This window comes from Lethenteron reissneri, chromosome 36, assembly GCF_015708825.2.
Source record: "Lethenteron reissneri isolate LAM-NWPU_2019-01 chromosome 36, ASM1570882v1, whole genome shotgun sequence".
Classification (NCBI taxonomy): Eukaryota; Metazoa; Chordata; class Hyperoartia; order Petromyzontiformes; family Petromyzontidae; genus Lethenteron; species Lethenteron reissneri.
Window position 1 is genome coordinate 1,740,950 of NC_083814.1, and position 25,281 is coordinate 1,766,230.

The 25,281-nt window shown below is 49.3% G+C and overlaps 1 long non-coding RNA gene across 1 annotated transcript; it reads left to right on the forward strand.

Moving 5' to 3' along the window:
• Positions 1 to 294: 294 nt before the first annotated feature.
• Positions 295 to 16,752, forward strand: LOC133351282 (uncharacterized). Its single transcript, XR_009756167.1, has 3 exons — positions 295 to 578; positions 15,484 to 15,568; positions 16,566 to 16,752. It is a non-coding gene; the product is annotated as an uncharacterized LOC133351282 (long non-coding RNA).
• The last annotated feature ends 8,529 nt before the right edge of the window (positions 16,753 to 25,281 follow it).

A 25,281-nucleotide genomic window follows, 5' to 3' on the forward strand; every position in this document is an offset into this window, starting at 1 on the left:
ACCATCTGACACTGTTAACGTGACAACCCTTACTAGTTGGCTGTGTCGGGTGGTGGCGGATATCACGACACATTTATATATTCACGCGATTTAACCCAAAACACCTCTATTATGGATGGAATTGGTCGCAAAAGCCTACATGTTAAAGTGAAATACTCGTGTAAAGGGGTGAAATACGCAGTGTGCACAGTTAGCCGAGGGCAACTGAGGGCAAACAGGTGCGCGTGTGCAACGTTGGGGTTGCACGGACAAACCGCCAGTTGCAGGGGGCTAAGCAGGTGCAAACGGGGTCGACCGGTTGTGGACGTTGACACCGGAGGTGTTACCAGGGAGACGGGAGATAAGGGTTCATTAATGGGCATCCAGGCGCCAGCCTGACTGAGCCTAAAGAGACACACGGGAGGTCTCGGATAATTGGCAGCGGGATGTAAGGGCGTGTGCGTGAGCGGAGCGGGGTAGTTGTTGCTGGGGACAAGAGTGAAGACGTCTTGCCGCTGCCGCTCCAGCCGTCAAAGGGACCTCAACCCTCACGCGTCGCCGGGCGGGTGATGGCTGATCCCCCCGGCCAAGACAGACGGGTGAGCGGGTCTGAGGGAGCGTAGGTGAGGGCAGCGGTGGAGCTGTAGAAGCTGCTGTGTGCAAAGTTGCTGAGTGCGGAGTCGCTGTGAGCAGAGTCGCTGTGTGTGGAGACGCTGTGTGTGGAGACGCTGAGAGCAGAGCTGCCGAGGGCAGGATAAGTGAGGTGTAACATAGATACGAGTGGGAGAATTTAGATCTAAGTGACAGTACAGACAGTTCTAGGAGTGTCTACAACTGGTGCAAGAATAGATCAACAAAGTGTAAGCAGGTGACTTGTTACAACGTGTCAGTCTGAGTGATTGTGAAGACACTACACTCGTTTGACTTACACACACACTCACACTCTCTGTGTTTTTATATATTTCATGTAAAAAATAGAAATAAATCCAGCTACCGATTTCAGAAGAGCTCATTTACGATAAGATATCCACTGCAAGGCAAACACGGTGGGGTAAGCTACCGGCAGTGCAACCGCAGCATTAGCCTCTGTCTGGCTTGTACATTTAAAATGGATGATTGATTAAAACGTAAAGATCAACATTATGAAACTGTTGCAACCGAACCCCACTATATTTTGAGCTGAGCCGAGTGTTTAGAAATATTTTGCCATGGCCCTCGCTCCTCGGGTGACACTGGCTACATTTGCATCGATGGGCACTGCAATTGTCCTTGACGATGACACACAGCGGTGGGATGACCGGCTGACTCCGGGAGTGAGAGCGCTGAGTCGGCACTGGCGAAATCTTCGTCTCAAATTGTGGGCTTCCGCCGCCCTCTGTGCTTAAACCGGGCTCGTAATTGCAGTGAGCTAATAGTCTCGGCACTATTCCTAATTCATTCACAGATGAAATAAAACGTCTGGTTCTGAACTTAATTAGGCCACATTCCAGATCTGATGATGATGAAAACATGACGGTTTGGTTCAACCGACGATCTGTGTTCTCGTGTGGACCAGAGGTCGCGTGAATCGATCTCTCAAGTAGTGGCTCTGTAGTATCTGCTTCCGCGGGCCGCAGAGTGGCGCAACGCGAACGGCCGCACTGCCCTACGAGGATTCCGAATCTTCGTCTCATAACGCGATGCCATTGGCACAATCAGGGGGGGAGCAAATGTGCACCGTCCCATAACCTCAATGTGCTCGCATTGTGGGAAAGAATTCTCGACTTACAGTCTCAAGGTTGCGAGTTCCAATCCTCGCTGGGGTTGACTCAGCCCATCATTCTGCTGGGATTGATTTAGAAGGTTACCCTTTGTGAAATAAATTTAACTAAACTAAACTATTTTTTTTTATTTTACCAAGTAATGCCCACTGAGCTACGTAGCTCTTTTTCAGAGGCGACCTGGTCGCAAATGTTAGCTCAACGAAGTGGCTTATCATGACGTGAAAATGCATAGCAGCCAAATTCTCTAAACACGTTACGTTGACTCTAAATGTGGAGGGATAAACCGGAGGACCGGTAGAGAAATCCATGTGACCACGAGGAGAGAGACGCAAACTCCAAATATACAGTAGGCGTCGGGGTCGGGATCAAACCCACGACCTCCTGCATACCAGGCGAGGTAGTTAACATCTCGCCATTGTGACGGAGAGAGCGTGACCAGCATATCAGCTGGGAGGCCACCTTGGGCAACACTGCTCTCTGTTCTTTCCTCTTCAATATCCGAGCTCCCTTCATATTTAGAGAAGTATTCGCGCAGCAGGCACAGTAAGAGGCTCGAATTCATTTGAGGATCAATCCTTTGAGTTCTAATTTGTGTGTGTGGTTTTTGTGTCATTGGTTCGTCTCGTTTGTGCAGCTGTCTACTCAATTATCCCGAAGGCAACAGGCGCCGGGTCATTTCCGCTGGTAAAATTACGTGCGTATAATTTGCCACTCGGGAAATCATTTGTCGACAGATATTCACGCGTGCGATTCACGGCACGTGTGCCGCGAGCGCGAGAATTTTAACGATTCGACGCACCGCGACATGCCCAGCACACGTGTAAGGGGGCGATGAGCGTCGGGTCGAATATGCAGCGATGTGTGGATCTTCTCCGCCATGGGGAGGCAGCATTTGACAGAGTTGCGAGGCTCGCCCATGGCAAGCTTGGCAAAACCGCATAGGAACGGTTCGTCTTGGGGTCCCTTGTGGTTAAGCGAGCAACCGGTGAGTGCACAGCACATCCGGTGTGATGTGTGTGGAGGGATGTTTGTTCGATTCCCGCTCACGGCTAGCAACACCAGTGACGATTATCTGAACCGGTACTGGGCCTCCTCTAGGTCGACTCAGCCTCAAATGAGTATCCAGTGCGGTGTGTAAACATCGCCACTCGGAAGACAAAGGCGGCCGGGCGTGGTGTTGCCGACAGATCCCTTCAGTGTGCCGTGCCGGCCTTCATCGGTGCTCACTAACAGGACTTGCTCCAGCAGTCTGTTTCACGCTATACGGGGGAACTTTGTCTTTGGTTGCGGCAAGATGAGTAATTTGTGCACCGCTCAGTAAACCTGGCGACCTGACATCCCCATGCATGTAAATGTATCAGTGTCGCGTAGTATCTAAAGCCGCAGTATCTAAACCCGTAGTATCTAAAACCGTAGCATCTCAAGCCGTAGCATCTCAAGCCGTAGCATCTCAAGCCGTAGTATCTAAAGCCGTAGTATCTAAAGCCGCAGTATCTAAAGCCGCAGTATCTAAAGCCGTAGCATCTCAAGCCGTAGCATCTCAAGCCGTAGTATCTAAAGCCGTAGCATCTCAAGCCGTAGCATCTCAAGCCGTAGTATCTAAAGCCGTAGCATCTCAAGCCGTAGCATCTCAAGCCGTAGCATCTCAAGCCGTAGTATCTAAAGCCGCAGTATCTAAAGCCGCAGTATCTAAAGCCGTAGCATCTCAAGCCGTAGCATCTCAAGCCGTAGTATCTAAAGCCGTAGCATCTCAAGCCGTAGTATCTCAAGCCGTAGCATCTCAAGCCGTAGCATCTCAAGCCGTAGCATCTCAAGCCGTAGTATCTAAAGCCGTAGCATCTCAAGCCGTAGTATCTAAAGCCGTAGCATCTCAAGCCGTAGCATCTCAAGCCGTAGCATCTCAAGCCGTAGTATCTAAAGCCGTAGCATCTCAAGCCGTAGCATCTCAAGCCGTAGTATCTAAAGCCGTAGCATCTCAAGCCGTAGTATCTAAAGCCGTAGCATCTCAAGCCGTAGCATCTCAAGCCGTAGTATCTAAAGCCGTAGCATCTCAAGCCGTAGCATCTCAAGCCGTAGCATCTCAAGCCATAGTATCTAAAGCCGCAGTATCTAAAGCCGCAGTATCTAAAGCCGTAGCATCTCAAGCCGCAGTATCTAAAGCCGTAGCATCTCAAGCCGTAGCATCTCAAGCCGTAGTATCTAAAGCCGTAGCATCTCAAGCCGTAGTATCTAAAGCCGTAGCATCTCAAGCCGTAGCATCTCAAGCCGTAGCATCTCAAGCCGTAGTATCTAAAGCCGTAGCATCTCAAGCCGTAGCATCTCAAGCCGTAGTATCTAAAGCCGTAGCATCTCAAGCCGTAGCATCTCAAGCCGTAGCATCTCAAGCCGTAGTATCTAAAGCCGCAGTATCTAAAGCCGCAGTATCTAAAGCCGTAGCATCTAAAGCTGCAGTATCTAAAGCCGTAGCATCTCAAGCCGTAGCATCTCAAGCCGTAGTATCTAAAGCCGTAGTATCTAAAGCCGTAGCATCTCAAGCCGTAGCATCTCAAGCCGTAGTATCTAAAGCCGTAGTATCTAAAGCCGTAGCATCTCAAGCCGTAGCATCTCAAGCCGTAGTATCTAAAGCTGTAGTATCTCAAGCCGTAGTATCTAAAGCCGTAGCATCTCAAGCCGTAGCATCTCAAGCCATAGTATCTAAAGCCGTAGTATCTAAAGCCGTAGCATCTCAAGCCGTAGCATCTCAAGCCGTAGTATCTAAAGCCGCAGTATCTCAAGCCGTAGTATCTCAAGCCGTAGTATCTCAAGCCGTAGCATCTCAAGCCGTAGCATCTCAAGCCGTAGCATCTCAAGCCGTAGCATCTCAAGCCGTAGTATCTAAAGCCGTAGTATCTAAAGCCGTAGCATCTCAAGCCGTAGCATCTCAAGCCGTAGCATCTCAAGCCGTAGTATCTAAAGCCGCAGCATCTCAAGCCGTAGCATCTCAAGCCGTAGCATCTCAAGCCGTAGCATCTCAAGCCGCAGTATCTAAAGCCGTCCTATGACTGATCGATGTAACTTCAGCCTCCATTGAGTACTGGGTGTGGGGTGGGGAAGCATCAGAACGGAGGAGACAAATGCGGCAGGGCATGGTTCTGACCACACAATATCTTTACGAGATTTAATACGTGCTTGCTAATAGCACTGCCTCAGCAAAGTCTAAGGCTATACGGGGGATATTTGTGTTTGTGCGTAGTAGCGCTTGTGTAGCGGTTCGCGTGCTGCGCTACGAACCCAGCGACCCGAATTATGTTCCCGTTCACAGCCAACATCGGCGATGATTATCCGCACTGGAGCTGGGCCTCCACAAATCGACTCAGCCTCACATGTGTACCTGGTGCGGTGTGTAAACGTCACCACGAGGGAGACAAAGACGGCCTGGTGTGGCGTTGGCCACCCATCTTCTTGAGTGTGCCGGGTCGAATTTCATAGCTGCTCGCTAACAGCACTTACCCCAAAAGTCTATTCCGACTATACGGGAAGGGGGGGGGGGGGGTCTGTGTCTGTGTGTCTGTGTGTAGGTGCATGGTTAAACACGCATTTATTCAGTTGTTTACTCGCAACCTTTTTTAAGCGCATGACACGTTCTAATTTATGTTCGTGGCGCAACGCGGCTCAAGCTTTGGGCCATATCCGACTGCCTTCTCAGTGACCCGACTCCCTCCCATCAGGCGAGGCTGGGCGCTGTTCCATTATTTCCATGGTGGTGGGAGGGGGTGTCAGTTGCCATTGCTCCTCCACACCCCTCTCTGTCGCACCGCTCAAAACGTTGTCACCCCCCCACCTCTTTCCCCCACACCCACCACCCCCACTCGTGTGCGGTGGCCACACAGACCGGACCAGCATCCCCTGGGGGTCTAAAGGCCTGCAGCCACAACCCTCCCTCCCCCAAAAAAACATCCGTGGGTCCAATGTGCTGGGCACGGCGCTACCGGGGGCAGCATCCCCAAAGAAGAGGCTATTAATGATGCAAAAATAGACCGTGAATGCACCAGTATGAAAATAATAGCCCTGACCCCTGCCGTATGGAAGGCATCCGAGTGGATATTAATGTCCTTTCTCACGACGCGCTGCGGCTCCTGTGGGCGCAGTGTTTAGATGAACGGCACCGTTAAAAAGGATATTCACAACCGTTAAATGTTAGATTCTGATCGTCTCTTGACGTGACTGCAATATTGCTGTGACAGCAGTGAGGGCGATACACATATTTGCAGTGTAAATGTATAAAGTGCCGAATCATACTTTGACTGTGAGAAAATAAATATCTCTCTGCATTGACTTCGACCTCAGGCGAGAGGATCTCAGCCTTGACTCGCCTTGACTTTGGCACCGACGTGAAAGGCTCTCGGCCTGGTGCCTCGCAGCCTCGTCCTGCTGGCAGTGCCGGATTATCCTCGGAGCAAAAGGAGCCGCACATGCTACGGGCCCCGCACTAAATGCTTCCAAGCAATCAATTCCGGTGCAGTGATTCAACGCTTGCTCTATTACTATAGTACTATACTGCCTTCAACTTTTACGAACGACTGGGTGTTTAAGGTTAGAGATGTGTCGTATTATCAGGCTGTATAGCAAATGAAGAAAAAATACAATCACTTTACTATGCAAGTGAAACATTTGTGTTTTAATGTTTTATTTTTACACTCTTTGGTTTTTTCGGTAAGGTTACGTAGGTTAAAAAAGAGAAAACAAATACATTTATTTAGGGCCCCTTTGTAACGTATACTACAGGCCCCGCAAGAGCTGAATCCGGCACTGCCTCCTGGGTATGGACGTGCAAGCCAAGGCTGCCGACCAGCGCAGATGAGTCACCACTTCCTGCTCGGTTTTCAACTCGATTAGATTATTTAGAGCAATCGGCCGCTATAAATTGCCACGCGATGGGCCACTTCGTGGAGCTCATCATATGGGGCGGAGGCCGCTGCTGGAAGGGAAGCTGATAGCTCGGTGGGCTTTACCTGGTCAAATAAAAAATATAGTTTCTTACCTTTCCTATACTTTGCACTCGTATCGTGTTTTGTATTGTTTGTTTATTGTAACTTTCTCACATGCCCCCACTATGGACGTCTGTGAAAAAATAGCTTCATAGCTCATCGGATTCCTCATCCGCTATGAATACAGATTCTCATTTTCTTAAAAGCTCAAGATGCCATTGTGGCCCAAAGCCATTGAAGCCCCCACCGCCAATCACTCCGCACCGACGCGTTCTCCCCTCCACCAGACCCCCCCCCCCCCCACACACGCAGAGCGGCTGCGCGCTCGGCACGCAGCTGCGACGACCTCCAGGAGGTGCGCTCCCCGTGTCCCCTTCACTGTCCGCCCCGAGGGCTTCTCTCGCGACGGCGGCCTCGGAGGCGCGACCCTCGCCCCTTCCTGCCACCAGCCAATCCCACCCGGCGCCACCGTTCTTTGACCGATCACATCTCTGTGAGATTGAGTATCTCTATTGGCGCCTTATGTGCACTGAGTGCGTTGCTAATTTTCAGAATCTAAATCATGAGTTATTCTGGAGGAATCCGATGAGCTGTAAAGCTCTTGTGTCAATTCCATCTCACTTTGTCCATGTACACTATTTGGTAAAATGAAATCTGTCTCGATGCATATAATGATTGTGTAATCACAGATATCGACACTTCTGTTCTACACAAACGTAACTACACGATTAGCACGGTCGTCTAGGTACGGTGCGAAAGAAGTTCAACAAGCATACGCACAACAGTCGTGTTCGCTTGCGCGCGTGCGAGCACGCGTTTGAATCGCCCGGCATACATGAAGACAAAGCTCGCGCTAATTTTCATTCAGCAGGAGTAAAGGCGAGAATGTGCCGTCTAGAAGGGGCTGAGAAACAAAAACAACAACGGGGAGCGCGGTTCGCCTCGCCCTCAATGGGCAGCGCTGCGCGGCGACGCTGAGAGCCCGCGCCCCCCCCACCCCCCCAGGTTGATCCAAAATCTCAATCCGCCTTTTCCCTCGGTTCTTGGAGAGCGGCGGCTTTTGTTCCGGTGGAGCCCGTTGTCCTGCTGGGCAGCCCCCCCCCCCCCCACCGAGAATGGAACGAATGAATAAACAATGAGTCGCAGGAATAAATAAATAGCTCAATGAGAGCCGTCTCCATTGATATGTTAGTGGTCGCATTGTTGGAGGCGACCCTTGAGGCGCACGCGCGAGTATGTGCCCTGCATGCTTCTACGCGCGCGTGCGAATGTGAATGCAGATCGTCGCAGAGCTATACACACGAACCGGCGTGGTGAAGTATAGTCAGACGTCAAACTCCACTGATCAACACGACGTGGGGAGGCCTTGAATCCAGCAGTGGCGTTGCCAATGGGGCTGCGAGTGTAAACTCAAGATGCAATGTGTTCACTTTAACGTACGCGCAACGCAAGTTTATGTTTATACCACGCCGCCTGGTAGGTGCTGTGGTGGCGAGATGTTAACTACCTCGCCTGGTATACAGAACGTCATGGGTTCGACCCTGACGCCTGTATATTTGGAGTTTGCATGTCCACGCGTAGTCCCGTGGAACTTTTTCCGGGTCCTCCGGTTTTTCCCTCCAAATTTAGAATCAACACACGTTTAGAGTATTTTAGATTTCCACGTGATAAGCCACTTCGTTGGGCTATCACTTGAATGCAGGTCGCTTCTAAAAAATAGCTATATAGCTCAGTGGGCTTTACTTGGTAAAATAAAAAATACTTTCAATAGTTTAGTTTATGTTAGCGAAGTAGAGACTGGCCTCCAGCAAAATAATGTGGAATTTCCACCACCGTCTCGAGACTTCCAATGTAGAGATGAGTACTGCCAGGATGATTTGAGCACCCAGATGCTGTGCTTTGGCTTTTGACCCTTGGAATTTTGACCACAAGCTCAGGACTCCGATGCACACGACTGCTGCTCAGGTGCGGATAGAAATGGGCGTGTGCGTATGTGTAGAAATGGGCGTGTGTATGTGCGTGGGGAGCGGTGGTGCAGTGGTTAGCGCACTGAGCTACGAGCTTAGCGACCCAAGTTCGATTCCCGCTCACAGCCAACACCAGTGACGATAACACTATGTAACACAATTTTTGTTCCTGGGTAATTGCTTATGCCTAAAAAGTATAGAAAATGGATATTATTGCCCACAAACTTTGCTTTTGTGACCAGGACAGTGATATTTTTTTATTTCCCTATTTTCAATGAGAAAACGGGCGAATTTGTGTCTTTTCGTTCACATAAAGTCAGAACAAAACAACATATGAATACAAATTTACATGTATGTATACTAAAGTAATACAAAAATTACTACAAAAGATTTAGAAGTTAATAGTTTTTCGAGATTTACGATTATACAGTAAATCACTTTCACGAATCAGCCCCCAAATGTAGTCTCCCATCATGTTCTCGTTATACTGTCCTTGGTAGCGGCGTTCAAAGTCCAGTATATCCTGGTAGTAGCGCTTGCCTTGCTCCTCCGAGTACGCTCCCACGTTCTCCTTGAATTTATCAAGATGAGCATCAAGGATATGGACTTTGAGGGACATCCTACAGCCTATTGTGCCATAGTTCTTCACCAGTCTCAAACAGCCCCACGTAGTTTTCGACCTTGTGATTGCCCAGGAAGCCATGAATCACTGCGACAAAGCTGTTCCAAGCCGCTTTTTCCTTACTAATGAGCTTCTTGGGGAATTCATTGCACTCCAGCATCTTCTTTATCTGTGGTCCGACGAAGACACCGGCTTTGACCTTTGCCTCAGACAGCTTAGGGAAGAAGTCTTGAAGGTACTTGAAGGCTGCCGACTCCTTATCTACAGCTCTCACAAATTGTTTCATAAGGCCCAATTTGGTGGCATCAGCACCTTCCGGGGGTCCCGGAAAATTATCCGATTCATTCCGGGACTTTCCTTATGTTGATTCTGCCTTACGTGAGTACCTAGTGCGATTAGTACACATCGCTGCTAGAGAGACAAACGCGGCCGGGCTTGGCGCTTGCCACCCACCACCTCGTGTGTTGTACCGGCCTTCAAAGGTGTTCTCTAACAGCACCTGCCCCAACAGCCTGTTAAGGCTATACGGGGGCCTTTGTCTTGTGCGTTATAATCCTTTTAATTTTACTGACTTGACCAATGATAATATTAAGCAAGTCACATGATTACCCTTGTTATAGTACAGTGCTCGTATTCATCCAACAAATTAACTGGTGCAAAAGCACCATTAATAAAAAAAATGAAAACATTTGATAATGAAACTGTAGACCTAATAGGGAAAAAATATTTGATATTTATATTATCAGTTTTTTTTCTATGGATCTTTCAGTAAAGTCAAGTAGATAGAAACATTTATAAAAAATAAATGAAGTGATTCAAAATATCACTACGTTTCGTCACAACACAAACGGACGTCATGTTCCTGATGACGACCGCTTGTGTTGCAATCGAAACGTCGTGATATTTTTAATCACTTTATTATTTTTTATTATTTGTTCTATCTCCGTGAATTAACCGAAAGATCCATAGAATATTAATTCCTGCAGTCACGAAAGTTTTAAGTCAAAATTATTCATTTTTGTGCTGGCCTTTCATTAATTAGCGACAAAAATCCATACAGTATTCTAGTAAGTCAGAATATGTATTCATACTGGAGAAATCCGATTAGCTATGAAGCTCTGTTTCACAGATTTCCAGTAGGGGCGGGTAAGAATGTTACAACAACGAACAGTAAACAACACGATAGTAGTGCTCAGTCCAAGAAAGGTAAACAAATCACCCACACACATCCAAATAAAACAAACCATTCGATCCTAGCAGGCAAAACCCATTGAGGTATGAACTTGTTTTTCAGAAGCAACCTGGCCACAAATGATAACTCAACAAAGTGGCCCATCATGTGGACGTTGATAGCACCAAAATAATCTAAATAAAATCGGAGGACCTAGAGTGTCGAACCACCGACCTCCTGCATACCGGGCGAAGCAGATAACATCTCACCACCGTGACACCTCTTATATAAATAAATAAAACATACAAGTTCAAATTGTGTCTCTCTAGTTCTATGTTTCTATAGTTCTTTGTAGATGTCACACACACATTTCTCTCCCGAGTGTTGATGTTTTTTCATCTGCACCCAGTGATTCAAGGCTGAGTGAACCTCGGTAAAAAAAACTCAGTTATTCTATACAAAGTTCACGTTAAAGTTTCATGCCGTTTCAATCGCAAGACCTGTAATCATCTTCTTGTCGCGTCCCAAGATGTCGCATTGTGGGGGGGGGGGGGGGGGGGGGGGGTGAAAGTTGGTGCTTTCACTCGCGAATGGTTCCCGGTGGTTATTGTCGTCCCCTCCACTGCAGAGTTAAAATTTCCACATGATGATAAGCCACTTTGTTGAACCAATAAGTTAATACCTCAGTGCGATTTGCCTGGTAGGATGGACATGGTTTTTTTTTTATGTTTTTGTGTGATTTGTTTACCTTTCTTGTACTTTGCACGGCTATCGTGCTTTTGTATTGTTCATTGTTGAAACGTTCTTACCCGCCCCGACTGGACATCTGTGAAAAAGAGCTTTATAGCTCATCGGATTTCTCCAGTATGAATAAATCTGATCCTGAGTTGTACCGTAACTATTATTGCATTAAATCTATGCAACTACTCGTCTATTGACCAATGAACGCTGAGCCTATTTTGATCCGGGCAGCATTCTCAACAAAAACCAACGTGATGCAAATCATGTAGCAAGCGGTCAGTAGGTTTATATTTTAATGGTAATTTAAAGCTCCCACTTTGACCACGAGCGTTGCTGTTGCCAAGTCGAATGTTCAAAGTGAAGCTCAGAATATAAAATGGCGGCCAAGATGGCTGCCAATTCTAAAACAATTGTAACGACATCGACAACTGTGTGACTGGAAGCCTTTTTATTGTTGACACACAACAACCACCCTAGGCCCGGCTTCCTTCTGGTCTTGAAGCTCGTCCCTTACCTCGACCATCCTCTCTCCTCGTGCTTCTCCCCTTTTATCCTTCTCCAGCCCTCTTTCTCGAACATTTTCTCAATGCTTTTACCCTCGCTGGCCGGTTCTTAACCGTCGCTTCCCATTTGAACCTTTCTTCCAATCCCTTGAAACCTCGCCTCCTGATCAATCATCTTAGAGGCCCCTTTACACCAATAGGAGGCTTTGGTCTACTCTCTGGAAGACCGTTTGGCTGCACTTTTGCTTGGGGTGAGTGTTTTCTAATTTAGTTCATGACACAATTGTGATTTATTATCCGGTTCTAAATCAACTCGACGGGACATTTTTAAAAATAAACTTTTCACATCTGTTGAAAGTCTGGAAAGCCAGTGGAATGTGTTTCTGAAAGTGTAGAATTGTCCGAGATTTTACATTTCACAAAAAATGGTAACCAAATATTAGGAAAAAAATACGAAAATTTAGATTTACAAAAATGTGAGCTAATTTTGTTAAGCGACATTTACTTTTACGCATAAGACCAACATTATGTTGTACGGAAAGTAAATGAACAAACTCCGGTGTAAATCTACTGCTACACAGCTGTTTTATAGAAAAAGTTCCGTGAAGGTGACTGCTACCAAGACTAAATACCCCCCAATATAGGTGATATTTAAGCATCTGGCGCTTCAAGGCGGTATGGTTGTTGCGCGCGACAAACTGCATATTGCGCATACGGCCCCCCTGCACTGGCCGTTGCCTCGCAAGAACATGCAATCACAACAATGGAACCCATCCGGAAGAACATTCAAAGTTGTTGTCATAACCGGGGGGGGCGGCAGTTTTCCTCCAGCGTGGAGTGTGATGCTTGCGGTGTATTTAAATGTTCCCGTCGTCAGCACACTAAAAGTGTCTCGCTGTCACCTTGCCGAATGGGGAGAAAAGCACGCGTGCAAAAACACTTGAGTGATTCTTTTTTTGCGTGTACAAATGTTGGCGGATGTGTCCCGAGTCATGCTGAAATGTTTTTTTTGGGAGGGTGGAGGGGTGGTAGGGTCGTCCGGTCAACTCACGACATCCAACAGGCCAGAAGCTCCTGATAGGCACGGGGCCGGATGGCACTTTGCCGGGGGAGGGGGGCCCGGTGGGGAGCCCTTTTTTGGTGTTAAGGCCCCCCGGGGGAAAGTCCCCCCTTTTGCCCCCCCCCAGCCCCCATGCCCTTGACTGTAGCGCAGTCACAAAGCCGCCCACTGCAGCAACGCTCGCACACACGCAGGCGCACGCACAAGACAAAGATCCCCCGTGTAGCCTTAACAAGCTATTTGGGGCAAGTGTTGTTAGCGAACAGCACCTTATGAAGGCCGGCAAGGCACACGAGGGGGTGGGTGGCCAACACCGCACCCAGCCGCCTTTGTCTCCCCAGTGACGATGATTTTTACACACCGCACCAGGTACTCATATGAGGCTGATTGACCTTGGGGAGACGCAGCACCGGTTCAGATAATCGTCACTGGTGTGTTGGTGGCCGTGAGCGGGAATCCAACCGAGATAAGCCGGGGTTCGTAGCAGTTACCGTGCTAACTGCTGCGCCACCGCTCCCCACGCACACACACGCGCACGCACGCGCGCGAGGTTTCCCACCAAATCGGAAGTGCCCGCGGAACCCGAGTCCGGTGCGGGGGCCCTGCCCAGTAGGACAGCTGGGGGGGGGGGGTCTGTGTCCGGAGCCCCACGCGGAGACGAACGCGGCTTCCCGTCACGACTATTTATAACCCTCGAGTCGGCGGCTCGCGTAATTATAGACTCGCGTGGGCGGGCAGGGCCACTGGCGCTCGCTGCGTCGCGATGACAATCGCGACGCAGCGGCGACCGTGGCGTGAGCGTACGCAGAGTACAGTAACGCAGTGGATCTCATAGCCTTCACTGCACCCCTTTGGTTCTCAATCCGTAAACAAGAAGAATGTTAATAAAGACATTGGTTTGTTGAAACAAAGTAGTTGTACTCCGTGCCCGTGCTTAATTTGTGTGTTCCACCTTCTCAAAATGAATCTGCCCGTGTCTCGCACCCCAGGCGATGTGAATGTGTAACCACCAGGTGATGTGAATGTGTCATCACCAGGCGATGACACATTCACATCACCAGGCGATGTGAATGACTCATCACCTGGCGATGTGAATGTGTCATCACCAGGCGATGTGAATGTGTAATCACCAGGTGATGTGAATGTGTAATCACCTGGTGATGTGAATGTGTAATCACCAGGCGATGTGAATGTGTAACCACCAGGTGATGTGAATGTGTAATCACCAGGTGATGTGAATGTGTAATCACCAGGTGATGTGAATGTGTAATCACCAGGTGATGTGAATGTGTAATCACCAGGCGATGTGAATGTGTAATCACCAGGTGATGTGAATGTGTAATCACCAGGTGATGTGAATGTGTAATCACCTGGTGATGTGAATGTGTAATCACCAGGCGATGTGAATGTGTAACCACCAGGTGATGTGAATGTGTAATCACCACGTGATGTGAATGTGTAATCACCAGGCGATGTGAATGTGTAACCACCAGGTGATGTGAATGTGTAATCACCAGGTGATGTGAATGTGTAATCACCAGGTGATGTGAATGTGTAATCACCAGGTGATGTGAATGTGTAATCACCAGGTGATGTGAATGTGTAATCACCAGGTGATGTGAATGTGTAATCACCAGGCGATGTGAATGTGTAATCACCAGGCGATGTGAATGTGTAATCACCAGGCGATGTGAATGTGTAATCACCAGGTGATGTGAATGTGTAATCACCAGGCGATGTGAATGTGTAATCACCGGTGATGTGAATGAGTCATCACCAGGTGATGTGAATGTGTAATCACCAGGTGATGTGAATGTGTAATCACCAGGTGATGTGAATGTGTAATCACCAGGTGATGTGAATGTGTAATCACCAGGCGATGTGAATGTGTAATCACCAGGTGATGTGAATGTGTAATCACCAGGTGATGTGAATGAGTCATCACCAGGTGATGTGAATGTGTAATCACCAGGTGATGTGAATGTGTAATCACCAGGCGATGTGAATGTGTCATCACCAGGTGATGTGAATGTGTAATCACCAAGCGATGTGAATGTGTAATCACCAGGTGATGTGAATGTGTAATCACCAGGCGATGTGAATGTGTCATCACCAGGTGATGTGAATGTGTAATCACCAGGCGATGTGAATGTGTCATCACCAGGTGATGTGAATGTGTTATCACCAGGCGATGTGAATATGTCATCACCAGGTGATGTGAATGTGTAATCACCAGGCGATGTGAATGTGTAATCACCAGGCGATGTGAATGTGTCATCACCAGGTGATGTGAATGTGTAATCACCAGGCGATGTGAATGAGTAATCACCAGGCGATGTGAATGTGTCATCACCAGGCGATGTGAATGTGTAATCACCAGGCGATGTGAATGTGTCATCACCTGGCGATGTGAATGTGTAATCACCAGGCGATGTGAATGTGTCATCACCTGGCGATGTGAATGTGTAATCACCAGGCGATGTGAATGTGTAATCACCAGGCGATGTGAATGAGTAATCACCAGGCGATATGAATGTGTAATCACCAGGCGATGTGAATGTGTCATCACCTGACGATGTGAATGTGTAATCACCAGGCGATGTGAATGTGTCATCACCAGGTGATGTGAATGTGTCATCACCAGGCGATGTGAATGTGTAATCACCATCCGCTAGGTTTTGAGTGCCATCACTCCCACCCACCCCGCTAGGTATCGGCTCCACACCCGCGGCCTGGACTGGCCTTGGCTACGTGACCGTGGCGTTGCCACTGCTGGTTTGAGCCGGTTAACGGAGGTCAGCACACGGAGGCGCGTTCGTATGAGTCGCGAGACGGAGGGCGATATGAAATTAGCAACCAACGACTCTGAGCGCTGCCCACCGCAATACTTGTTTGGGCAGGGCTCGTTGACATCGACGAGACGAATTAGGAAGGCGGCGGTGAAGAAGAAAAAGAAGAGAGTTTGATGATTCTCATGGAACACCAGGGGCTACTTGAAACGGCTTGAGATGCTGCCCACCAATGACATTGCATATGTAAACGGGATTCATTTAAAAGTTCCGTATAGTAAAACATTTTCAGGAAATCTTTGGTCGATTTAGTCTTTGTTCTTAAAATGTAGAATGAAGAAGTCATCAAAGGAAGACAGCACGATTTGTGCCTCAAGCAGCAGTAGTGTAGCGGGTAGCGTGTGGCGCGACGAACCTGGGGGGATGCGAGTTCGAGTCCCGCTCACGGCCAACACCGCTGGCTATTATCTGAACCGGTCCTGAGTCTCCCCTAGATCGACTCAGCCTCTAAATGAGCACCTGGTGCGGTGTGTAAGCATTGCTACTGGGGAGACAAAGACGGTCGGGCGTGGTGTTGGCCACCCACCCCCTCGTGTGCCGTACTGGCCTTCATAGGTGCTCGCTAACAGCACTTGCCCCAACAGTCTGTTCAGCCTAGACGGGGATGTTTGTCTTTATAGGCACTGGAGGTGCCTGTGCCACACTCAAGGTGCCCGTGGGGCCTGTCCCACGGGCACCGTGAGTGGGCAAGTGGACAAGCGGACACACCGTCCAGCTGCAAACAGCCAGGCGAAATCGCTGTCAGACTTTCCTCTGCCAATTGCTATGCTCCATGCTCATTGTAACGATTGAACCTTCCTCCCTGGCACTGTACATTCACTCTGAACTCCAACTGTGGTCAGAGGTCCCCAGGAGGACAGAAGAAACGGTTAATGGACGTTCCTGTTGCCTCGTTTCATGAAAATAAAGTGTGACATTGACACCAACTCGTGCGAGTCCCCAGCTCAAGATGGCACGGACTGGAGGAGGAGCGTTGGGGGCTGGCATCGTGCATCTTGAGTCACGCCGGTTGGCGCACGAGGAAGCCAAACGGGTGCAGCGACAGGAGCGCCCTGCAGCTCAACCCACCCACCCTCCCAACCACTCAACCCACCTACCTACCCAAACCACCCACCCACCCCTCAAGCAACCCACCTCCATCCACCCACTCAACCCACCCTCCCTCCCAACCACCCACCCACTCAACCCACCCACTCAACCCACCATCCCACCCATCCACCCACTCAACCCACCTACCTACTCAAACCACCCACGCACCCTCCCACCCACCCATGCACCCACCCATGCACCCACCCTCCCACCCATCCCGTCCCTAGCAGCTGCTGTCCCACCTGCGGCAGAATCTGTGGATCTCGCATTGAGCTCTTCATTCATTTCAGAACACACATAACTCCAGTAGAAGGGAAGTCATCCTTGGCCAACGAGAGGTTGCCAAAGAAGAAGATGAGAACGCTTGCATACACAGCACCCGTAAAGTCCGACACCCCCCCCCCCCCCCCCGTGAATAGATTCGCTGAATGAATTCACTCGGTGCCAGCCACTCTTCTATCTGTTCCTCCCTCTTAAATTCTCTTTTGTGTTCACAAACGCCCCCCTCCCTGTCCTCCCCTCCTCCAGAGGAAAAAGGGAAAACAAAACGAAAAGCAAAAACAACAAATCGAGGGTTCGTTGCGTAAGAAGATCAAAATTGGACGGCAGCAGGGGGCAAGACGCGCAAGATTTGTCTATGGAGTCCGTGCACAACCAAGGCCACTGCGTGCCCCTGCTGGGAGTCCCCAGCCAGCGGCGTGGAGCTTTGTGCTTCCTGGACGTACGTCCGGAGGCCGCTGCGCTGTGCCACCGATGGATAGAGCCTGACCTGATCGTCTTTCTGCAAGGCATCCAAGTGCTCTGCTCAGTGAACGATAACGTCCGCGGTTGAACGTGCATCTCTACGTGAATTCTTTCGCGGTAACGCAATGTTACATTGAATATCAATGTCGATTAGCACGTGAGTGTGTTTCTAATCCTGTCAATCCTTGTTTTTTTTGCATCGTATTTCAATTCACTGCAAAAATCATAATAAAATCCTTATCCTTTCTGGCAATAAAACAGGAGGAGGTGTTCAGATGCTTAAACACCAACTATCTGTTTCAAGGAATCAAGTCTGCATTAACCACACGTACTTGTGGCAAAAGATGCAAACAAGCACGCTCTGATGATAGATGGGCATTGATTTTGAAACTGATTAGCCGACACCAGAGGCAGCCTTCTCTACGGCCTAGTCTCAACCAGTGTTAGACCAGAGAACGCCAAAAGGCGAACAGCACAAATACAACACAAGGGCATTGATAGCTCGGTTAGAGCAGTTATATCTAAAACCTATTCATAATTTTCATACGTTGATAGTGACTAAAGGTACCATAAATAGTGCAGACATCGCCATGGTTGAAATGCTGTGCTCTGGCGTCTATGCTCCCTGCCTTGACCAACCCGCGGTGACCAGTGTGGGGAAGTATGGCCAAATAACCTCCACAACCGCTTTAGCCTAGGGGAGATTCTCATTGACAAAAAGAGCTGTTCACTGAATTGTTGTTTTTGTTGTTGTTGTGTTGTTGTTTTCAGTTTAACACGCAGTAGGCTTTCGCGACCAATATTATCCATAATAGAGGTTTTTTGGGTTAGATCGCGTAAATATGAATGTGTCGTTAAACCCGCCACCACCCGACACAGCCAATTAGTAAGGTTTGTCACGGAAACAACACTAACCGGTGTGTTGGAGAGTAAACCCACAACATTTACAATTCGAGTACGAGGTTTCGCAAGTAATTGCAACTAGCACCATCAGGTGAACAGCCAGGTTTGTAGCTGTCTGCCTGATGATGCCAGTTCAACGCACCCGTGTGCTGAACTAGGATCTAATTGCCATATTTTGATTGTGACAAACCCTATTAATTGGCTGTGTCGGCTGGCGGCAGGTTTAACGATGCATTTATATTCACGCGAACTAACCTAAAAACCTCTATTATGGTTGTTGATTTTTTTTTTACCAACTTAATCGTTGCTTATGCACACAGTACGTCATTGATTGCATTTGTACGGCAGTATTAAAATGCGACGTTTTCGCGTGAGGCTTCGTCAAACACCATGGGGGCAACATCCAAGACGAGAGAGAACAACAATCCGGGAGGTAAGAATAACTGCGCGAGCGTGAATCGTCTGCCGCAAAGCCAACAGCGAGAATTTGATATCGAAAATACCAAAGAGCATATCACGCAAAGGCAACGAGTTACGCGTAGATGCCACAAAGAAATACGAAAAACTTAAAACTATGAACATTTTTTTTTATTTGACTAGGTAAGGCCCGACTGAGCGATATAGCTCTTTTTCAGAAGCGACCTGGCCACAAATGACAGCTCAATGAGGTGGCTTATCATCACGTGGAAATGTATCGCAGGCAAATGCTCTAAACGCGTGATGTTGATTCTAAATGTGGAGGGGAAAACCAGAGAAGAACAATCGCCGTGATCCCACGTGACCACGGGGAGAGAGAGACGCAAACTCCAAATACACAGCTGGCGTCAGGGTCGGGATCGAACCCACGACCTCCTGCATACCAGGCGAGGTAGTAAACAGCCTGCCACTGTGGGTTGTGTTGTCAGATGATTGGATGACAGAACTCTGCTTCAGTCAGCAGTGAGCCTGGAGCTGCTGAGGGTACTACCACAGGTCCCGTTGCCCGGCTGCAGAGCCAGCATTGTGTCAGTTGGAATTAAAATTAAAATGATGTTGGACTTATTTCGCACCGTAAGTAGCCAACCGTGTTAATTGCAGTTGCGAGGGAAGGACAACAAACGAAACTCAACAAGATTTGAGATTTTAATCTAAATAACAAAAAATGCTTGCTAGTATTGGAATGAAGAGCATTCCAGACGGCCGTAGAAGTGCATCTGAAAGCGCGCGATGCGGTGACGCAAAAAGCAGTTTTAAAGAAATGAGTATTGTAAATCTTGTTCATGTCAGTAATGAATGATTGATTGTGAAGGACATCATGAAGCTGTCTTATAACACAGTCAGTCCCCACGTGGTCTGGACTGCGGGCCGAGTGAGGGAGAGAGGGAGGAGGAGACACTGTTGTTTGTTCTCGGGGCTTGGCTCTCCGAGTGGGATTTGTGAAGTAATGGGTCACGCTCGGTAGGGGTCACGCTCGGTAGGGGTCACGCTCCGTAGGGGTCACGCTCTGCAGGGGTCACGCTCTGCAGGGGTCACGCTCTAGGGGTCACGCTCCGTAGGGGTCACGCTCCGTAGGGGTCACGCTCCGTAGGGGTCACGCTCTACCACGACTCGCCTCGTCAGGCCAGCGTGAGTCTGTGCCAAGGGGCCGTCGGCAACATGCGGCGCCTCTTTCGGGAGACTGCTTCGTGACGTCATTTACGAAGGGACCTCCACCGTCTGCGTATTCACCACCACAGTGCATTGCGGCTCTGGAAATATTGAGGGTTTTTTTGCCCGTATGTTCGGCAACAACAACAATAATAACAACACGTGCCTCGGCCCCACGTGCCCGCAGGCCCCTCTTGCAATGAAGAATCTCCCCGGTGACAGGTGAATAAGTGCGCGTGGGGCTGGTGGTGGTGGTGATGGTGCAGCAGGAGGTGGAGGGAGAGAGGGTGGTGCTGTTGTTGACCTGTGGGCTGGGTTGTCACTTCCTTGTCAGGCAGACCCCTTTGCTGGGGGCTGATCCCCCCCCCCCCTTTCCCCCCCCCTTTCACCCTCCGGTCGTCTCATCCACGTCACAAAGACAAATATCTTCCCAGTGTAGCCTTCACAGACTGTTGGGGCAAGTGCTATTAGCGAATAGCACCTATGAAGGTCGGCATGGAAACACGAAGGGGGTGGGTGGTCAACAACCACGCCCGGCCGTCTTTGTCTCTCCAGCGGCAATGTTTTTTTCCCCACATGCTCAATTGGGGCTGAGTCGACCTAGGGGAGGCACAGGACCGGTTCAGATAATCGTCACCGCTGTTGTGGCCGTGAGCGGGAATCGAACTCTGCTTTCCGCGTTCGTAGCGCAGCGTAGCGCTAACCGCTGCGCCACCGCTCCCCAAATAACACTCCCTCCCCCACCCCCTTCCGCTCAGCACGAGCGCCCTACCCCCACCACCTCTCCACCACCCCCCAAAATCCCCCCCACCTCCACCCCCCCCGCCCCCCCTTTCTGCCAGTGACAGTTTTACGAGTTGCGGCTGCTGCTGCTGCTCGCGTGGTTTATGCGATGAGGACGTGACCGCAGTGCGGATCTCTGACTCAGCAGCCAGCGCACGCGTCGATGCGCCGATATTATTGCCGCGTACAAGCAGAGGCCTTGCTAGGGTACGGCGAATCGGGGTGAACGCCCCGGGTCCCGCGCTTTGGGGGGTGGCGCTGCGACGTCATGGTGTCAGATGTAATAAGTCCGGTGTGTAAAGTCGGAGCCTAAAGTCAAGGTGCACCCAACTGGAGCAGGGGGCTAAAGTCAAGATGTACACAACGAGATTCAATGTAGAATCAGGGCTTAAAGTCAAGGTGCACCCAATGAATCGGAGCCTAAAGTCAAGGTGTACCCAACGAGTCAATGTAGAAATCAGCTTCAAGTCAAGGTGCACCCAAAAGGTGTAATATGAAGGCGTCGGGGGGGGGGTTCCCGCACGGTGTGATTTGCTCCGGGCCTTGCCACCCTTGTGGCCAGCCCTGCGTACACGAGTGGGGATGGGGGTTCGTTGTAAACTCAAGTGGCTCGTTGGGGATTTGCTTTAATTACTCATTTCCGCACGTGTCCGCACAGGCGTCAACATACGCACGCACGCCGGTAACGCGCGGCCCCCTTGTCAACACAGCGGCTGAATGAAGGCCTCCTACCCACAGGGTTTCGCGTGTGGGTGGAGTGGGGGGCTATTTAACCATACTTCACCAGGTTGGTAATTGCGGGTTAGTGAAGTGGGCAGCGAGGGGGGGGGGGCGGTGTCGGTGGAGTAATATCGACACTGATGTTAGGGGCATCACGGTGGGCGAGATGTTAACCACCTCGCCAGGTGTACAGGAGGTCGTGGATGCAATCCCGACCCTGACGCTTGCTGTATATGTGGTGTTTGTATGTCTCTCTCTCTCCCCGTGGTCGCGTGGATTTCCCCCCGCGTCCTCTGGCTTTTTCCTCCACATTTAGAATCAACATTACGCGTTTTGAATATTTGGCTGCTGCTAGACATTCCACGTGATAAGCCACTTCGTTGAGCTACCGTTTGTGGTCACCTCGCTTCTGAAAAGTGCTACAGTGAGGGAAAAAAGCATTTGATCTCCTGCTGATTTTGTACGTTTGCCCACTGACAAAGAAATGATCAGTCTATAATTTTAATGGTAGGTTTATTTGAACAGTGAGAGACAGAATAACAACAACAAAATCCAGAAAAACGCATGTCAAAAATGTTATACGTTGATTTGCATTTTAATGAGGGAAATAAGTATTTGACCCACTCTCAATCAGAAAGATTTCTGGCTCCCATGTGTATTTTATACAGGTAACGAGCTGAGATTAGGAGCACACTATTAAAGGGAGTCCTCCTAATCTCAGCTTGTTACCTGTATAAAAGACACCTGTTCACAGAAGCAATCAATCAATCAATCAGATTCCAAACTCTCCACCATGGCCAAGACCAAAGAGCTCTCCAAGGATGTCAGGGACAAGATTGTAGACCTAGACAAGGCTGGAATGGGCTATAAGACCATTGCCAAGCAGCCTGATGAGAAGGTGACAACAGTTGGTGAGATTATTCGCAAATGGAAGAAACACAAAAGAACTGTCAATCTCCCTCGGCCTGGGGCTCCATGCAAGATCTCACCTCGTGGAGTTGCAATGATCATGAGAACGGTGAGAAATCAGCCCAGAACTACACGGGAGGATCTTGTCAATGATCTCAAGGCAGCTGGGACCATAGTCACCAAGAAAACAGTTGGTAACACATTACGTCGTGAAGAACTGAAATCCTGCAGTGCCCGCAAGGTCCCCCTGCTCAAGAAAGCACATATACATGCCCGTCTGAAGTTTGCCAATGAACATCTGAATGATTCAGAGACAACTGGGTGAAAGTGTTGTGGTCAGATGAGACTAAAATGGAGCTCTTTGGCATCAACTCAACTCGCCGTGTTTGGAGGAGGAGGAATGCTGCCTATGACCCCAAGAACACCATCCCCACCGTCAAACATGGAGGTGGAAACATTATGTTTTGGGGGTGTTTTTTTCTGCTAAGGGGACAGGACAACTTCACCGCATCAAAGGGACAATGGACGGGGCCATGTACCGTCAAATCTTGGGTGAGAACCTCCTTCCCTCAGCCAGGGCATTGAAAATGGGTCGTGGATGGGTATTCCAGCATGACAATGACCCAAAACACACGGCCAAGGCAACAAAGGAGTGGCTCAAGAAGAAGCACATTAAGGTCCTGGAGTGGCCTAGCCAGTCTCCAGACCTTAATCCCATAGAAAATCTGTGGAGGGAGCTGAAGGTTCGAGTTGCCAAACGTCAGCCTCGAAACCTTTATGATTTGGAGAAGATCTGCAAAGAGGAGTAGGACAAAATCCCTCCTGAGATGTGTGCAAACCTGGTGGCCAACTACAAGAAACATCTGACCTCTGTGATTGCCAACAAGGGTTTTCCCACCAAGTACTAAGTCATGTTTTGCAGAGGGGTCAAATACTTATTTCCCTCATTAAAATGCAAATCAATTTATAACATTTTTGACATGCGTTTTTCTGGATTTTGTTGTTGTTATTCTGTCTCTCACTGTTCAAATAAACCTACCATTAAAATTATAGACTGATCATTTCTTTGTCAGTGGGCAAACGTACAAAATCAGCAGGGGATCAAATACTTTTTTCGCTCACTGTACATAGCTCAGTTGGCCTTTCCTGGTAAACATTTTAAATAGTTTAGCTTTAGTTTAAACGGGCATTACGTTATACCTACACTGTGATATAACGCAGAAGAAACTAGGCATCGTAATGTTTGTTTCGAAAGTTCGTGTAATAGAACCTGACCAACTCGACTCTCCTCCAAAAAATGCGACGTTAGCTCTGAATTAAAAACGATCGTTTCTTTCTCGTTCGTCGACAAACCCCACGACCAAGAGACGCACTTCGCGTGGCATCATTCTGTGACCGCGCAGTGCTGCTGATGAACCTCCACCGAGGAGAGCAAGCGACTAGAACAGCGCCCTTCACTCGTTTCAGAAGGTGGGGTCACTTTCGCCGTTTGGACATCATCAGTGTGAGCAGGGCCGCCACACCATTTGAAACCATTGGGGGTTTGTGACAGCAGCACAATGATGGGGGGGGGGGGGGAGTCACCATTTGTGTATTGTCAGGGGCCGCACTAAAGGCCACAAGGGGCCGCCAGTGGCCCACGGGCCTTGCAATGGAGAGCCGCCGGGCTAAAGCGACGCTGCACATTGAGTAGGCATGCTTGGCGTGGTAGGGGCCCTGTTCGGCGAGACGTGGACGAGCGGACACGGCTGTGATGGCGAGGGAGTTGACATCAGCTTTGCAGTGGCGGTGGAGACTTCTTTACATCTTGGATCTTCAAAGAGGTGTGCGGTGGGGGGGATTGAAAAAGGACAGCTTGTACTTGGGGGGATTGTAGAGAAGATATCTCCCGTGTAAACATCGTGTAAACATCGTGTGAACAAAGAGCGAATGAATAACCATTTAGTGCTGTTTGTCAATCGACTACGTGGATAAAGGCCTTCCCATGCTGTGTTATGGGTTATCGGGGGTTGACCATGCATACTTCACCACGCTGGTCACTGTGATTGGTGAAAGGCAGGGGGGGCGGGTGTATCAGTAAATACTTTGCCAGAAGGCAGTAACTGTATACATCCTCGAGTGACTTTTTAGTTTTTTTATTAGAAGTTTCTCGAGCGGTTCAGATCTCACTGACCACTAATGTTAGCCGTGGCTGGGAACATAACATCAGCAGGTTCATAGCGCAGAGTATGAACTATACTGTGCCACCTGACACCGCCTTTAACGAAGGCTTTAATAGGAGCATGTAAAACAATAGCATCTGTAAAAGGACGAGACAAAATATTGCTCAGAATCACTACAAAGTAGGAATGCACAGCTTTGCAGGGCATTGTTCTCGTCACGGAGCAAAAACCATCACGCGAACTGCAGGCATCCTCGCAGCAGCAGCGGCAGGGGCGTTTGGGTGGCCACCGCATCACGCGGCGCTTTCAGATGCGCTTCTGCGGCCGTCTGGAACGCTCTTCCTTCCGATGTTAGGAAGCCACTGGTAGCTTGTGCACTTTCAAATCATCTCGATTGACAAACGAATGCCTTTGCAACTGGTGTGTGTTTGGTTTGTTGTTCTCACCGACCTGCGTTTCCGTTTATCACGGTTTGCTACGTACGGTGCGAAAGAAGTTCAACATACGGTAACACTGGCACTGTGCAGACGGGGCCATAACGCTGAGCAAACACACGCGGTCTATTGGCAAGTGCAGCTCATTAATCTGACGCCGTTGATTCACTGGGGACTGGCTTGGCGGGTAGAGGGAGAGACACACACACACAGACACCTGCTCCACACTCCCACGTACCCACGGCAAGTCTGCTCGGGTTAGGCACGCGTGCATGCACACGTGGGGATC